The following is an 18,115-nucleotide window of genomic DNA, read 5'->3' as shown; positions in this document are numbered from 1 at the left end:
CCCAAATCTCAGCTTTGAGTTTCAGGTCACCAGACTTCATCACTGGCTACTTTCCATGGCTGCTGCTATCTTTGGACTCTGTGACCTCTTTTCCCACTTATCAGTAACTGAGACACTATTGCTCTCTCTAACAAACACTACTTCTGTCTTACCTCTCAGAGAATTCAGTATACATATAGGTGATTTTCCCAGCATGCTGATCTCTGCCTACCTTGAACTTCTCTTGAAACACTAGAGACATTTGTTTACTCTTCTCCAAGAACGTTAATGATATTTATGTAGCTGGTCTAGAAATATGTATTGAGCGCCTATTATGTTTCATGCACATGCTTCCCAGTTGGCTCAGTGGTAAGAATTCGCCTGTGAGTGCAGGAGCCATGGGTTCGATCCCTGGTCAGAAAGATCCCCTAGAGAAGGAATTGGTAATCAACTCCAGTATCCTTGCCTGCAAAATCCCATGGACAGAGGAGCCTGGCAGGCTATAGTCCATGGAGTCACAAAAGAGTCGGATACGACTTAGCGACTAAACACCAACAAAGACATGTTTCAGGCACAATCTTAGATATTGAGGATAGAACAGTGAATGAAACAGAACCCTGGTCTTGGAAGAAGACAGAGAATAAACAGTAACTCAATCTATATGGTCTAGTATGTTAGAGATGAGAAGTCCGGGAGAGAGGCACATGGTAAAGGAAGTGGTAGTCTAGAAGGCAAAGGAAGGTTTTGCAATTTTAAATAGAGCAGAGGAAAGCATTCAGGCAATGGAAATGGAGGCAGGCGTATGTCTAGCATGTGAGAGAAGCACCTAGGCAGCCAGTGTGGATGGAGGAATTATTCCTCTCAGTGGTCCCCACAGCCACACATTCTGGCTCTGTACTACTGGCTGCTCATTTAAGGCATGTACCCCATGCTGTGGGATTCCCTGGGGGCTCAGCCAGGAATGAATCTGCCTGCAATGTCGAAGAACTGGGTTTGGTCCCTAGGTTGGGAAGATCCCTGGAGAAGGGAATGGCTACCCACTCCAGTATTCTTGCCTGGAGAATCCCATGGACAGAGGAGCCTGGTGGGCTACAGTCCATGGGGTCACCAAGAGTCAGACACAACTTAGCAACTGAACAACAACAGCAGCCACTTAGGGAAGTGACACCTTTATTATTAGCTCACACTTTCTTCTATGCTGCCATGGCTACTCTGTATATCTGGAGAAGGGATATCTGGAGAAGGAGGCTTCCTGACATTTACTAATATATCCTTTTGATCATCTGATTTTTTTTTTTGACAGCCCCACCATTGGGGCTTCCCAGGTGGTGCTAGTGGGAAAGAACCTGCCTGCCAATGCAAGAGACATAAGAGGTGAGGGTTTGCTCCCTGGGTCAGGAAGATCTGCTGGAGAAGGAAATGGTAACCCACTCCAGTATTCTTGTCTGGGAAATCCCACAGACAGAGGATCTGGTGGGCTACAGTTCATGGGGTCACAAAGAGCTGGACACTCAGGCATATATTCAGACAAAACTATAATCTGAAAAGAAACATGCACCCATAGAAGCAGTACTCACAATAGCCAAGACATGGAAACAACCTAAATGTCCAGATGAAGACATAAAGAGGACATGGCACATATACCATGGACTACTACTCAACCAGAAAAAAGAATGAAATAATGTCAGCTGCAGCTGCATAGATGAGCCTAGAGATTATTATACTAAGTGAAATAAGTCAGAAAAACAGACACCATATATGCAGTGATGTATGATATGATATTCCACATATGTGGAATCTAAACCGGAAATCTGTTATTTCAAGAAACTGACCGAAGCTATGCCTGTAGTCTAAAAGCATGCTATCCGGATGGTAGAATTAAAATCACCTGGCAGCTTTCAGGCATTTCGTGAACTCTTAGGCCTAGTCCGAGACCTACTGACTGAGATCTCTCAAGTTAGGACCCAGAAATCTGAGTTTTAGCAAACTCCCCAGGTAATTTTCAGTCAAAATAAAGTTTAGAGGCCCTCCTCTAAAATGTTTACCCCTGGGAACTAAAGGTTTTAATGGATACAAAGGTTGTGACAAACACACTAAAAATTTTGACAAAACAAGTAGAAAAAGGATGCACAAAGGTTTCAAATTTTGACAGGGAAAGCCAATGAACTCTAGTAGAGAGCAATGAGGGCTGTCATAGGTCTTGAGAGGATGCTTGGGAAGATGAAGAAAAGTACAGGATAAACCTGAACTTAGAGCAAACATGCAAGTTTAATTTCAATACACCCACTAACCAGCTGTGTGCCTTCTCACAAATTGCTTAACAAGAGCTTCATTTTCCTCCATGACAGGTAAAAACAAATATCCCCTTGACATGGCATATCCCCATGATAGTTGTGAAAAATGAAGCAAGGTAAAGTATGTGACGATGCTTTGAATGGAAGGATAGTGTGGTGATCATTTCATTTTCTGCAGTATCTTTATAAAAGAGTATAGGCATTTTCCCTCTACTCAGGGAATGGATAGGACTTTTGAGTCACCTACAATGACTTAAGAGAACCGTACTTTCTTCAGTGAAGGTTGCAGGAGATACATAGCCAGAATGAAAGGTTGCTCATTCATTCTTCCCAAGCCCAGGGAAGTGGCCTCACTGGAGAGAATGGGGCTAAAGTGTTGACAGATGTTGGTAGGAATATATGTCTCTGAACTCTGAATATATACTATAGGTTATATGCCTCTGAACTCATTTGTAGCTTTACAATTTCTCCCCCCAGTAAAAGTTCATGAAAACCTAGCTTAGGCTGATGTTCAACCCCATGTGCTTCTTACTGCCTACAAGTGGTTTGCCATTATATGGGCTGTTTACCGTAGCTACTGTTCTGATTGTTCTGATTGGTCAGAACAGTAGCCATATAGGTTGTTAAACTTTTATGTAACTCCTCTGTTATACTCCATAATAGAAAGGAAAGTTATTTGAAGCTTATTTAAAACAGAAGCAATTCCCCTCCGTCTGAGATGGTTTAAATGGACTCATACTAGGCCTCACCAGGTCTGTTCATGCCACTGACATTTGATTCCACTGACTATCCTTGACTCGATGACAAATAGTTTCAGCATGTACTTTACAACAACACAAATTTTAATTTGCCTAGTCTATCTTAAGCACATTTCTCTACCTGAGGAAGACACAAGCTACCACTCTAGAAAAACTCCCATGCATGTGGGAAAAGGAATCCTATTTTCAGGCTGGGGTTTCTTTTATTCATTTTGCAAATTTGACTTCCATGCCATCACTTTCCTTTCTTTCCCTGTTTTTCTTCCATTACTATTTTCTACCCTCAGCAAGGCACACTTCCTGTTGTTTATTTTTCTCCCTCTTGGCTTGGCACTTTGGGGTTAAAAGCAATTTTCAGATAAATATGTACCATTTAGGGCAGGGAGTTATTCAATTTAAAGAGGAACACTCTCACAAGATGATAAAACATATCAATTATATTCCTTACTCAAATTGACTTTAAATCATAAAATAGATTCATATGCCTCACAACCTTAACCTCCAAATGGGAGGAGGAAGACATCAGTTATTTTTCTAGATGCATAATTTTCAATCGAAGCTGAAATATTCAAGTGACCACTAGTTATCCCAGTAAAGGCATGATATGAATACTCTTCCTCAAACTGCAAAAATATTTCTGGCTCTGCTCAAAGTGGTCCATGCAATCTAGGGAGCAGACCAACATTCTCTCTCACTTGGGGTGACATGGCTTACCACATCTAGGAACTATTTAGCACAATCCCCAAAACTCTGAGCTAGTGCATCAAAGCAAGTCAATCTGGGCACTGACAGTGTCTCATTTTCCTTCCAGGCGCTCTACACAAATCATGTGCTCAGCCAAACACCTTTATTCTGCCAACATCTCCCAACCCCTCGCCCTGCAAAGCAATAAACCTAGAAGGTTTTAAGCCGTTATTACTGTTTCATGGGCCAGCAGCACTGAGGTCATCTGGGCACTTCTCAGAAACGTAGAATGTCAAGCCACCCTAGATCCACTGAATTCTGCTGCTTTTAAACAAGATCTCCAGGTTCATATGCACATTCAAGTGTGAGAAGTATCATTTTAAAACGACACATTCGTTAAAGCACATACCGAAAAAGAATCCAGACTCTCCACTCAGTACAAACATTTGAAAAACAAAACCAGACGACTCACCTCAGTTATGATCTGTGATGTTGAAAGGGAAACAGCCCAAACCTCTGTAGAGAGGCAGTGGGGATACAGAGAAGATTTCGACTCTTGTCGGCTTTCTCATAGAAACTTCAAGCAAGGGCCACATCTGTTAAAAGTCCAGGAGCTTCCCTTCCTGCCAGCTCTCAAGGCTCAAGAGAAAGTATCAGAGAGGAACCTCATCAGCCCCCTGCAACTACTAGAAAGACTGAGGCTTTTCAAACAAGCTAGTCTTGGGGAAATATCCAGTTCTCGTATCTCGTTGAATTCCTTTTTTCTCCACTGTACAGTTCATTCTCCATCACTGGGGTTCAAACTGACAACCTAATGCTTCTAACCAGCCTGGGGTCCTTTTCTGGTGTTCCTGGCAAGGAGATGGGAAAAGGAAAAATTCACATGTCAGAGATATCCTTCTTTTTGTGCAATAGAATCCCAACGACAGTATCTCTGACACTAATGGCAACTTTAATAAGGACTAACTAAAGCAATCTGAGCAAATAGTTTTCCTCTGTGTAAACTTCCTGTCTTCTGCTAGGTCTGACATAATGGGATCTCCTTTTGCAAGCTCTGCCTTCTAGCAAAAGAGTGCAAGCAGGAAGATAACACTAATTTGGAAAGGAAGTGAAAGAAACCAAGCACAGACAGTGTTAGGTTTCATTGCAGAAGCCCACTAGGGATTTGAAGAGAGGAGTTTTATTTGGAACACATCATCCTTCTAATGTTCTCTTTCCTAACCCAGAAGTATAATAGGAAGTTAAGGCTGTATTAAACAGGCATTTCATATTCTGAAAACATAAAGCATGTCAAGTAACAAAATATGACACATACTAAGAGCTTCTGGCTCCATTCTTTACCAGCCATAACAAGTTTGTTTTTTGGGTTTTTTTTTTCTCTTGTCCAAGCCTTCTCAATTTAAACTGGAGGTAACAATAATGCATTCCTTAGAGCTGACATAACAATATTAAGAGATACCTGAAATGCTAATTACTAAATCAGCCTTGCCAGAAGTTCTCTTTGGAATCAAGTGCTAATTTTCCTCCCTATGGTGCATACCTAAGCACAGGTCAGGCAGTCAATAAATATTTATTGAAATGAAATTAAAGTTTAAGAAATCTGGACATTGTTAAGAAATTCTATTTCTTTTTATCATTTTTACTGTGGCTAAATACATATAACATAAAATTTGCCATTGTAGCCATTTTTAAGTATTTGATATAGTGGCATTAATTACATTGTCAGTGTTGTGTAACTATCACCACTATCCATTTCTGAAACTTTGTTATCACCCCAAATAGAAACTCTAATCATCAAGAAATAACTCCTCCAGGGTTTTTCTTTAATATGAGGATCACTTTTTAATGAAGGGATCCCTCTTCCCTCATGGTAGTAGCTGCACTTCAAGTTCCCCTCAGTAGAAAATAGGTAACACCAAAAATAACACGGATAGCGCTTTTAAATTATTTGCATTTTAGTCATACAACAAATCTTCACACATGTGAAATGTGTGTGATATTACTCTTTATTCCAGCTAGGAAAAAGGTTTAGAACAAACCTTGGAATAAAATTTGTCATATATGGATATATTTGAACTTTTATCTGTGTTCTCCCTTTTAAATAAGGCTACAGATGGGAAAACAGTGGAAACAGTGTCAGACTTTATTTTTCTGAGTTCCAGAATCACTGCAGATGGTGACTGCAGCCATGAAATTAAAAGACGCTTACTCCTTGGAAGGAAAATTATGCCCAACCTAGATAGCATATTCAAAAGCAGAGACATTACTTTGCCAACAAAGGTCCGTCTAGTCAAGGATATGGTTTTTCCAGTCATCATGTATGGATGTGAGAGTTGGACTGTGAAGGAAGCTGAGCCCCGAAGAATTGATGCTTTTGAACTGTGGTGTTGGAGAAGACTCTTGAGAGTCCCTTGGACTGCAAGGAGATCCAACCCGTCCATTCTGAAGGAGATCAGCCCTGGGTGTTCTTTGGAAGGAATGATGCTAAAGCTGAAACTCCAGTACTTTGGCCACCTCATGCGAAGAGTTGACTCATTGGAAAAGACTCTGATGCTGGGAGGGATTGGGGGCAGGAGGAGAAGGGGACGACAGAGGATGAGATGGCTGGATGGCATCACGGACTCGATGGACGTGAGACTGAGTGAACTCTGGGAGTTGGTGATGGACAAGGAGGCCTGGCGTGCTGCGATCCATGGGGTCGCAAAGAGTTGGACACGGCTGAACGACTGAACTGAACTGAACTGAACTGAACCTGGATGAAAACTAGGAATCCTAGCCACTAGACTGCCAGGGGCTAAAGGCTAGAAGCAAAATGGCCCTTTGGTTTTCCCTGATTTGAAAGCAAGAATGTTTCAAGAAGGCAAAAGCTGTAAAAATACATACAAAGTGTATTATTATAGATACAACACAATCTACGGGAAAGCACACTGAAAAACTGTTTGCTAATTTATGTCAAAAGCAGGGCAGAGATACACATCCAGAAAGGGTCTGGGCATCCTCTCTCAGGAGGAGTGTAGTAAGTCAGAAACTAGGCAGAGATACACACCCGGAGAGGAGCGCAGGCATCCTGAGCGAGGAGGAGCACAGTAAGAAGGTGCTGGAAATCCCTTATATAGGGTGGTCCTTCCGGGTCTTTGTATGTATTTGACCAATCATCTTGTTTCTCTCTTCACATCTGATTGGTACTAGGACCCCCTCCAAGAGGGTCCTTGGGGAGCACAATATTTTTCTAAGATAGATCCCACTGCAGAGGCCTATGGATGCATGTCCACACTTATTATGGGGTGGGGACCCCTCCCTCTTTAGACCCCCAAGAAGCCTTCCTATGCATGTGTAGACAGGGAAGTCTTCCTTGACCTCAGGAGTGGGCACCTTATCTCTTTACTTTAGCAGAGCTCAGCTTCTGCCACTAGCTTTGTCCTTGAAGTGTCTGGGTGAGAAGAAAGCTTGAATTTTACTCTGCTTGACAAACACCTGATGTCTGGCCCTGTGTGTGTGCTCACTCGGCTGTGGCTAACTCTTTGTCACCTCATGGACTATAGCCTGCCAGGCTCCTCTTTCCATGGGCTTTCCTAGGCAAGAATACTGGAATGGGTTGCCATTTCCTTCTCCAGGGGATCTTCCTGACCCAGGGCTTGAATCCACGTGTCCTGCGTCTCCTGCATTGCAGGTGGGTTCTTTATCACTGCACCACCTGGGAAACTGTGTCCCGCCCAGGGGTCCACTGTCTCCTATCTCCACAGTGAATACAAGTTCACTGGGCTTCCCTGGTGGCTCAGCTGGTAAAGAATCGGCCTGCAATGTGGGAGACCTGGGTTCAGTCCCTGGGTTGGGAAGATCCCCTGGAGAAGGGAATGCGTACCCACTCTAGTAATCTGGCCTGGAGAATACCATGGACTGTAGAGTCCATGGGATCGCAAAGAGTCAGACGCAACTGAATGAGCTTTTTTTTTTTTTATGTTACAATGCACACATGTAGACAGAGACACACACACATATCCTCACGAAACAAAATTGTATATTTCTATTTGTACCCATCTATGCATGTAATCGGAGAAGGCAATGGCATCCCACTCCAGTACTCTTGCCTGGAAAATCCCATGGATGGAGGAGCCTGGTAGGCTGCAGTCCATGGGGTCGCTGAGGGTCGGGCACGACTGAGCAACTTCACTTTCACTTTTCACTTTCCTGCATTGGAGAAGGAAATGGCAACCCACTCCAGCGTTCTTGCCTGGAGAATCCCAGGGACGGGGGAGCCTGGTGGGCTGCCTTCTATGGGGTCGCACAGAGTCGGACACGACTGAAGTGACTTAGCAGCAGCAGCATGCATGTAATCACGGAGAAAAACCTTTAGAAAGATATGACCCCAAATGGCAGCAATGTCTGGGAAGTATAGGGTTAGGAAGTGGAGATACTGTTTTGAAAATACATATCTCTATTGCTTAAATACTTCCCACCATGTATTCTTCTATTTTCCTATTTCTTAAGAGTAAAAGCCAAACACCTTTACAATATGTATCTTCCACCCCTACTACGACCTCACGTTCCCCTTTACGGATTGTAATATAGCGAGACATATCTCCCTGTTATAGCTCAAATATACACACTGACCCACTTCCTGGCAAGTGCTCTAGCTGCTCAGGGCAGTCCTTCCCCTGTTCATCTATTTAGCTCGTTCTTTCACTTCCTTCAAGTTTTTCCTCAAATGGTAACTTCTCATGAGGACTACCCTGACCAACTAAAAACTGCAATTCCTCCTACTAGCATTCTTGATCTGCCATATCTTATTTTAGCACTTATTACCTTCTAACATATTATATAATTTCCTTACTTATTATATCTGTATTTCTGATTCCATTAGAATATAATTTGAATTTTTATTTGCTTTGTTCATTGATAGAGCCTTAGTCCCTAGGATTGTACCTAGCATACCAGTAGGAACTTGATAAAATATATTAATCAATTCACAAAAATATATTTGTGTATTTTTAAAATCAAAGATATCCACCAATCCACAAACAAAAAGTCAGAACAAAATGTTTAAGGACTCACTGGGTTCTGTGAAATAAGATTTGAACACTTTTGGTTTAAAGTTATTAAATAAGATAAAATACATGGGAAGGCAGCTTTTTGAATGGAATCCCTTCTATTGACTTGGGCACACTATCTAACTGCCAGGGTCCAGCCCCGGTGGATCCAGGGTAATTCGAGGCAGGGATGGCATGGCGAGGAAAAACTTATTTATTTAGAAATATAAAAGAAATTAAGAAGAAATCATATAGTAGGAAAATTTAGTGGAGAAAAGAGGCTGAATAACTTGGTTTACGTGGAAAACTAATAAAATCTCAGGACAAGAGATTTGCACCATCTACATTAGGCCACTGGTGCCTGTTTGAATATCGGAGGGTGCCCCGCCTTGGGCTTCCTCTCTCATGGATCTTAGAAGCCGGGGCAAGTAAGTAGACATGGCGAGCCTCCACGCCCCAGATGGGAATTCATCCAGAAAATAGAGTAAGAAAAGAAGACACAGGGGAAACCAGTCTTTCCAATGACTGGCCCCTCCTCTATAGTCCGGAAAGGCCTTATATACCTTTTGATTTTACATAGAGATCAATGGATAATACAAAATTATGCAGCATCAGCAGCCCTGACTCTTATTGAGACCAGGCTTTCTCTCTGCATACTTAGTTGTATACACAAGTCTTAGGTGATTTACATCATCTTCTGGCCAGAAGGCCAATTAACAGTTTACGGCCCTTTTCTGATACGGGTTTGTCAACCAGAAGACTTATTTGTGTTGTTCTTCCCAAAGTCTGGTACCACTCTCAGAAAGCACTAACTAAAGTTACATTCTTACATTGCAAGGATACAACAATTTATAACAATGAAAGAAGTACAGTGATTCATAACAAAGAGAAAGTTAATTAACTCAAAAGTCTAGGGTTGCTAACATCAAAACTACTATATTCCTATTTCTACATCTCAATTATATTGATTAATATCCTTCAGGTGCCTAAAAGATAATGAATATGGAGGCCTGGCAGCAGTTATTGAGTCAACAGTGAAACCTGTCACCAATATAATTTTCAACTCTTTAGAAAAGGCTCTGTATCTCTAAGATGCTTTAAGCTTTGTGCCTCTCGCGGTTGGGGGGCTGTAAGCAATTCACAAGTTGTAAAAAGTCCGGGGGAACCTGTCAGGCAAGTTAGAGAGCCATCAGAGGGGTTTGAGCTGAAACATTCCTTTCATATACAGGAGACTGAAGCCCTGAGTTAACTTTTTCCAGAGAATGTCAGAAGAGTGGAAAGCATAGTACAATAAAGCAGGCTGACTCTGGTTTTGGAGGGTAGATGTTCAGGAAAACCCAGGGGGAACCCCTGAAGCTAGATCACGCCTTCGCGTATGTCTGGCTTCCTTCCTCATGACCTTTGCCACAGGCAGGATTCCTCACACTGGCTCCCGGCATCTAACAATGTATATTTTCTTGTCCCAGATCACCTATTTTCCAAGCAACTGGGAATAAGCTAATCATTCCTAGGAACTTCTGTGAAATCCCCAGCTATTTCTTTACAAAGGCAAAGAACCACTGACGATCCCTTATTTCTTATAAAGGAAGCATTGGGTCCAAGTAAAGAGTTGTAGTAAAAATCCTATCTAATTCTTGGAGGCCTCCTTTATCTTTCAAAAATATGTATATCCCTTAAATCTACATGGAGTTTAATTCCCAATTTTGTTTGAGTAGATATTGAACACTTTGGAATAGGGAAAGTGAGAAAGGTTTCAAACAGCCAGCTTCATCCTCTAACTCAAAGAACAATGAAGTCCTTCAGCTAAAGAAGACTTTTTTCTAATCAGAATCCATGGCATGGAGTAGGGAGGAAGCTAATCCAAATTATCGAGGTAGGGAGGTTGAGAAGATGGTCCCCAGGCAAATATTTTGCCAGTCTTCTTTTTCCCTTGACTTTAACCATTCCTCAGTGCTCTGAGAGGCTGTAACAGACAGCAGTGCTTAGGTCAGTTATTTGAAAATGGTGGAAGGACCTTTGATATTATGCCAAACTTGTTTCATTTTCCAACCTGTGTTGGTCTATGATGGAGTCTTCAGAATTCTCCAGAATGCATCCATGCAAATTTATGATGATCTATTCCTTTGTTCCAGGGTATGGAAAAGTTGCTCCAATTTTTCTTTAAGGTTTAGAAGCAAACACAAGACAGTATTGTTTATAAAGAGTCAAAAATCCTATGCTGCATACTTTTATTATCAAGATTGTCAATGACTATGTCCAAGTACCTCAGAACCCACAGTTTGTGTTTCTCACTTTGCCGATTATAAGCTCCTCCAGAGTTAAAGGCCACATCTTAGGCTTCTGTAGTCCCACAGTATGGTGCTGTTCACATGGTAATCATTTAACTGAGACTTACAATCGTTATTATAAACCATATGATAATATAAACAGAGGCTATGAACATTACTTAAAATCAGTCTTGTGGCAGAACTTTGAAACACCAAATCTACTTCCATGGTGTTTTAAAAATTTTAAATTTTAAAAGCCAAACACCACAGCAGAAAAGCAGTAATCCTGACAGATTTTTCTTGTAAACTCTTCATACATGTTATTTATGTACTGAACTAGCAGCACAAGAAGCTCTAGGAGAAAAGAGGGAAACTCAAATCAAAGCAATCATTTTTACTGTACCAACCAACCCCACCTCTCTTTATTGCCTCCCATGTTGGTATGGTTGTTAATAAATATTTAGAGTTTAAGAAATCTAGGTACAATAGTTTATGACTGGTGCCTTGATCACCTCTATAAAGAGAGACTCTCAAGAGGAAAGCACCACCTGATGACTCAAAAACTGAGGATTTAGACAACAAATGCAGCGAATTTTATATATTTACATAATTACACATGTGTATGTTTGTATATATCTATGAAGTAGAGAAGGCAAGGGAAAGTGTCATAAAGGAAGTATATATTTAAAGAGTAAAAAGATCAGAGTCAATCAATGTGCCCCATGAGAGAGGAATGTGACAAACTGTGGTATATGAACCACAGTCATAAAAATTAATGACAAGTGTATGGTCTAAACCGATCATGGCATATGGGAGGAAAAATGTTTGCTCTGCCCTCCTAGGTTTAGTCCCTGGGAACCTCTGAATTAAGCTGACAAAAGACAAAAGGAGAAAAAAAGGGCTTATTCATACGGAAATAGCTAGTAGCTAACTGGTTAAAGATGGAAGCTTATGTCCCTAAGGAAGGAGGGAAATGCAGAAAAATCTCCTATGGAAAGAACAAGTAAGTTTCTGTAGGAAAGACAAATGGATTTTTAGGAGAATAAACTGGAGATAAAGTTTGATATAATATATTTGTTTGTGAAAACGCAAGTGGTCTTTTCTAAAAGTCTTCATGGCCATGAAACTCCCAGAGAGATTTATCTCTCTCCTAGGAATAAGCCCATCCTCAAGAGGGAATTTATGACAGCCTCACTTCTCAGAAGTTTCTGCTTTTTAATCAGATAAGGAAAATGCTGAGAAGGCTTCTTTTTGCATCTGTTGATTCTTAATTGCATTCAGCTCAAATTAATCCTCATGTCAAAGGGGCATATTAGGGAAGGACATATCCTGACCCTTTCAGTATAAAGTTATATTAAGTGAAGAAAACCAGAGCTAAATTAGTATGAACATATTCACTGATTTTCAAATACAAAAAAAGCATGCATAAACACGGCAGAAATGAAAAATTAGTTTGGGGAAAAGAAAATAGTGTTTTAATAGTTATTATTAATTTTCTTATTCTATAAGTTTACTGAAGTTCATAGCCATCAGTCATTTTTCAGGTGAGTGAGGAAAAACTATGAGAATGTTAAGAAGAAACTGGCACTTTCCTGGCCATCTGGTGGTTACGTCCCCGTGCTTCCACTGCGTAGGGAGAGGAATGCATCCCTGGTCAGGGAACTAACATTCCTCATATGGCCAAAGGAAAACAAAAGAATTTGGTTAGGGAGAGAGATAGTGAAAAAAAAAAAAAAGAAGAAGAAGAGAAAAGCAGAAAGGTAGTGAGAAGGAAAAAAGCACAGAAGCGGACGGAGGAAAAACAGGTGTTTTATGCCACAGTGAAAGGCAAAATGACACCTAGAGAAATAGGAAATAGTGGCAGAAAATGGGATACAAATTACTTCATAAGTTGTGTATTAGCTATTTAATGTCTCTCAACAACCCATATGGTATAATCATCCCCATTTTACAAATGACAAAACTGAGTCATCTGTTAAATAACTGGGCCAAATAACTTGCTCAGTTTTTCAGGTAAGGAGGCCAGGATTCAGGAAGCTCCAGACTGGACCATTTTGCTTTGACCCCTCTTATGCAGACAAGCCAACATTTCAGAAGATAAGTTTCCATCATCCTCTTGAAATAGTAACAACTGATTCAGCAACTTAACATAGATCTTTGTGACATCTAAAATAGTTTTTTGCCTTTACTTTGATAAGTTTATTTTCAAAGTAAATATTCATTTTCTCCCAGATTCTAAAGCTTTCCATATTTGGAGAATTGACAGTGCCTTTCCCTCACATCTGTACCCCTATGGTTGAGCACATCTATTCTTTTCTTCCTTCATTCAGTAAGCTGAGTGCCCACTGCGGCAGGATTGTGACAGGTGCTGTGTGTGTGCATGACTGAGTAAAACCACCTAGGCCCTGTCCTCAAAAACTGCAGTAACCTATGGGGTATATGCTCAGTCACTTCAGTCCTGTCTGACTCTTTGGTGGCCGTACAGACTGTAGCCCGCCAGGCTCCTCTGTCCGTGGGATTCTCCAGGGAAGAATACCGGAGTGGGTTGCCATGCCCTCCTCCAGGGGATCTTCCCAGCTCAGGGATCGAACCCCCCTCTCTTGTGTCTCCTGCATTGCAGGAGGAGTCTTTACCAGCCGAGCCACTGGAGGAAGCCCCATAGGGTACAGCTTGGAACAATTTCTGGATTAACACCTAATAAACTGCGTGACCCTGAAAATAAGAGGTTTACTATTAGAAAACCCAATTCTACTATCCTCTGACTTTCCAAATTGAAACCTTGAGGCAGGGATTCTCTTCGATGAACTTGGTTCTAGGCTTTGGCAGTAGACAAGCTTCTCATTGTGTTTTGTCGTTGTTCAGTTGCTAAGTCATGTCTGACTCTGTGACCCATTAACTGCAGCACTCCAGGCTTCCCTGTCCTTCATTATCTCCCAGAGTTTGCTCAAACTCATGTCCATTGAGTTGGTGATCTCATCCAGCCATCTCATCCTCTGCCACTCCCTTCTCCTCTTACCCTCATCAAAGTGATGTCTCTGCTTTTGAATATGCTGTCTAGATTTACCACAGCTTTTCTTCCAAGGAGCAAGTGTCTTTAATTTAGTGACTGCTGTCATCGTCTGCAGTGATTTTGGAGCCCAAGAAAATAAAATCTGTCACTGTTTCCACTTTTCCCCCATAAATCTGCCATGAAGTGATGGAACCAGATTCAATGATCTCTGTTTGTTTGTTTGTGTTTGATCTTAGTTTTCTGAATGTTGAGTTTTAAGCCAGCTTTTTTACTCTCCTCTTTCACCCTCATCAAGAGACTCCTTAGTTCCTATGTTTAGCATCAGGGAAATATCACAGTGTAAAGACGTTCTTGGCACGATCTACAAAAACCCTTAGACCTGGATATTCTTACATTATCATTGTTTCTTACTTCAAGTACCACTGTCATACTTTCTCAGCTGTGCCATCCTAGCTTGCTAGAACTGACTGAATAAGATCTTCATACAATGGTGCTGGGCCCACCTGCCCACTTTGGTTGTAATTTTAGAAATCTGAAGGCTTCATTTCTCTTAGTAACACAGTGCATTTTTATTCTTTCCATGATTCATCATTTTGGAAGGGTGCACACTCAAGCACTAAGATAAGGCTCAGGAATGAGATAATAACTTCTCCATTTTAAGAATGTCATTCATGCATTCCAAACTTTACCAAACACCTACTGTGCTGTTAGGATTATTTAGAAAAGAGACCTAGCCCCTGCCTTCAAAGAATTCACCCTCATGGTGAAGGGAAGGAAACAAAGAGTTCTGATACAAGGTAACAGGTGTTAGAACAGAAGTAAATATTGGATGGCAGAGGACTAAATGGAAGGGACATTTAGACTGAAGGAATGGCAGAATAAAACATCCCATGGGAAATGACATCTGAACTTGAAGTTTACCTGGGAAAGAAATGGGGTTGTGTTACAGGGAGAGAGAAGAACGTACACAGGCTGGGATAAAGTTTAAGAAGGAAAGTTAAAAAAAATGACAAGGGAGTACAGGCAGGGAATAGACCAGGAAGGAAGGGCTTTTTTCTTTTTTTTAATGCAAGGCTAAATTGTTTTAAATTATCTGGGAGGTGAGACTGAAAGAATGCAAACATGAGTGTGTGGAGATCAGCATGTGGAGAATGGACAGAGGGAGCCTGACACATTTCCCGATTACTCTATTCCTCCTGGCTTTCAATGAACAACTGCAGCATTCTCAGTTTCTTCTGAAATTTTTTTCCACCTAATTCTTAATATATAAGTGCTTATTAACCTTACCTGATTTCTGTTGTGGAAAAATTTGCAGGAATAGGGCTGTATTTGAATCCCTAGCTGTACCCTCAGGCAGTAACTTTTTGTATTTTGTTATCTGCAGGAGTTTAGGCCTGTACAGAAGTCCTATCAAACTAGCCATGGGTTGGAACTGAGACTCTGCTAGGGTGGAGGCGGGCTTCCCAGGTGGTGCAGTGGTAAAGAATCCACCTGCCAATGCAGGAGACGCAGGAGATGAGGGTTCTATCCCTGGGTTGGAAGATCCCCTGGAGAAGGAAATGGCAACAAATTCCAGTATCCTTGCCTGGAAAACTCCATGGACAGAGAAGCCTGGCAGGCTACAATCCATGGGGTGTTAAAGACTCAGAGGCTACTGAGGACACACACACACACACACACACACACACACACACACACACACACACACACACACACACGGTGGAGGCAGCTGTTCCCTCCATTTGTCTGTCACTCTCTGGGGAAGTATCTCCTCTCTCCAAAGTCATAAGTGTGTGGATCATCTAGAAATGGCCATGCCAGCTGACACAATCTCTCAAAACCAGCTCCTCCCATTATACAGCTAGAGAGCTGATCCTTCCTTTAGTATAGACTTTGGTCGCTGACTAGCTAAGGAATGGCTCTCTTCAGGATCCTGCCATCCAAACAGCAAAAATGTGTCAGTTGGGACACACATAGCCACTCAGGCCCACCATTTAAGCAAGAGCTAGGAACAGGGCAGTTCCTGGGGATGACGATTTGTCTGAAACCTCAGACAAGTCCTTCCATCTCTTCAGTATTATCTGTAAAGAGTGAATACATAGCAGTTGCTGTGTTGTGCTGCCCAGAACATACCTCCAGGACCGAGGAACTACAGTATCTCCCTGGTTGCGGGGACACTATCAGGGGGATAGCTCTCATCCCGCACTCCTCTCCAGCTATTACCCCGGGCAGATGAGCGCCTCCCCGCCGCCAACAGTCCCATCCTCTTTCCAAACAGTCGGCCCCCGGGCAGTCGCTGGAGGATGTCGGGGTGTAGAGGCCAGTTCCGCCAAGCCCACCCGGGGCGCACAAAGAAAGCCGGCAGGAGGCGGGACCAGCGGGCGCCTCCGCGCGCGATTCTCTCGGCTTTGGTATTTACGCGACGTTCTATGTCAATCCCGGGAGATTGACATCGCGGGGCGGGGAGAGGAAAGGAGAAAAGGACTTAGGGTGGATGGAACCCGAGAAGAAAGAAAGCGGAAAAGGAGGACCGGAAGGGCAGCTAGCTGTTCGGGCCGTTTTCTGGCGCAGGTCCGGGTCTCCGCCAGGCCTCCCGAGGCGCAGCGGCCAGACCAATGGAGCGGGAGTTGGGGGGTGCGGGGCGGGCGCCGGGCTGGGGATACAGGGGCTCGGAGGCGGGGATGGAGGGGCGCGGGGCGGGGGTTACAGGGTCTGGGCGCAGCCTCCAGCCCCCTTCCTGAGAGTGAGGAGAGCGCCCCACACCGCTATTCTCGTCTCTGCCTGGGAAGCCAGGATGCGAGCTGCTCGGGGGTACCTGGTTGGGGAATCCGAGGCAGCAGCCCTAGTCACCACCTGGGGCCAAGCACCACCCACAGTGCTGCTTGTTCAGTGCTGGAAGGCCTTGGGATGTAGTGAATGGGCGCCCTACTTTTTCCCGTGCTCTGTATTAACTTGCTGCGTTTGCTTTGAGAGTTATTTTCCCTCCGGATACGGGGGCACGACCTGTACAGCGGCACAGGACCCAGCTGGTGACTCAGATGCTAAAGAATCTGCCTACAGTGCGAGAGACCTAGGTTCAGTCCCTGGGTGGGGAAGATTCCCTGGTGGAGGGCATGGCAACCCACTCCTTGCTTGGAGAATCCCTTGGAAAGAGGAGCCTGGAAGGCTACAGCCCATGGGGTTGCACAGAGTCGGACACGACTGTGCGACTAACACTATAAACACTATACTGGTTTTAGGGCTTTGCACTTGCTGTCTTGAATAAGGGCCTAGCATTTTCATTTGTCACGAAATATGTAACCAGTCCTGCCTTTGGTCGCTTGCCTCCCATGACATAAGTCACCTGGTCCTTGAAAGAATCTACCCTTGACTTGTGAACAAGGTTCAGTGACTTCACTGGTTAGATCTCTCTTGGCTCCAAATATTTTTGCTTCACCTGTCTAGGTCAACACTGATGTCCTTCTGGAAATGTTGTGGAATCCGGAGTTGCAAAACACAGCTCAGGGGACACTCAAGACTGGAGTACAGTTTATTATGCCAGCAAGTCCAAGGGGAATCAGTTCCCAACAAGGACCCTGATGTTTCTTAGAGGCCCAGTTTTACACACACACCTGACTGGTTACATGTTAACAATCTCTTTGTTGTATATGATTGAGTTTTCCAACAGGTAGGTGCTAGAACAAACAATTAAGGTTAAAGGGGGGGAACAACAATTGTACATCAAGGGAGGATGTCTCCATGATTAATCTAACAGGGGCAGCCTGACCACAACTACAATCTCCGTTTGCCATCTGTAGGGAGGGAAGTCTCCAGGAGACCTGGTTTTCACTAGCAACGGTTTCCTCACTCTTGGGCAGGGTTCAGGCCCAGTTCACATCCTGTCTCTAAGATGGATGACAGGCTTCAAGATGGAGTCTCTCTTGCTTTCCTCACACTGGCCCCAACAGTATAACTCACTTTCCTCACTTTCTGGTCTCCTGACCGAGTTCTAGGGAGATCAACCACTAACCCTGCTAGTGACACTACCCTAGTGTCATTTACAGACACATATAGTAGGTTCTCAAAAAATGCTTGTCACTGGTAAACCGACTTATTG

At 43.0% G+C, this 18,115-nt stretch overlaps 1 protein-coding gene across 2 annotated transcripts in view; it reads right to left on the bottom strand.

Annotated features, from left to right (window-relative positions):
* ABCG2 (ATP binding cassette subfamily G member 2 (Junior blood group)) overlaps nucleotides 1-16,492 on the bottom strand; it is a 131,255-nt gene extending 114,763 nt beyond the window's left edge. The window contains exon 1 of one of the 2 annotated variants that reach the window (XM_018049140.1): nucleotides 16,153-16,492. The gene's annotated coding sequence lies outside the window, so the exon portion shown is untranslated. Of the gene's footprint in view, nucleotides 1-4,187; nucleotides 4,651-16,152 lie in introns of those variants that run through there. The other variant, XM_018049139.1, reaches the window with a different exon arrangement.

The sequence above is a fragment of the Capra hircus genome, chromosome 6 (genome assembly GCF_001704415.2).
Source record: "Capra hircus breed San Clemente chromosome 6, ASM170441v1, whole genome shotgun sequence".
NCBI classification, from domain to species: Eukaryota; Metazoa; Chordata; class Mammalia; order Artiodactyla; family Bovidae; genus Capra; species Capra hircus.
This window is presented reverse-complemented; position numbering and strand designations above follow the sequence as displayed.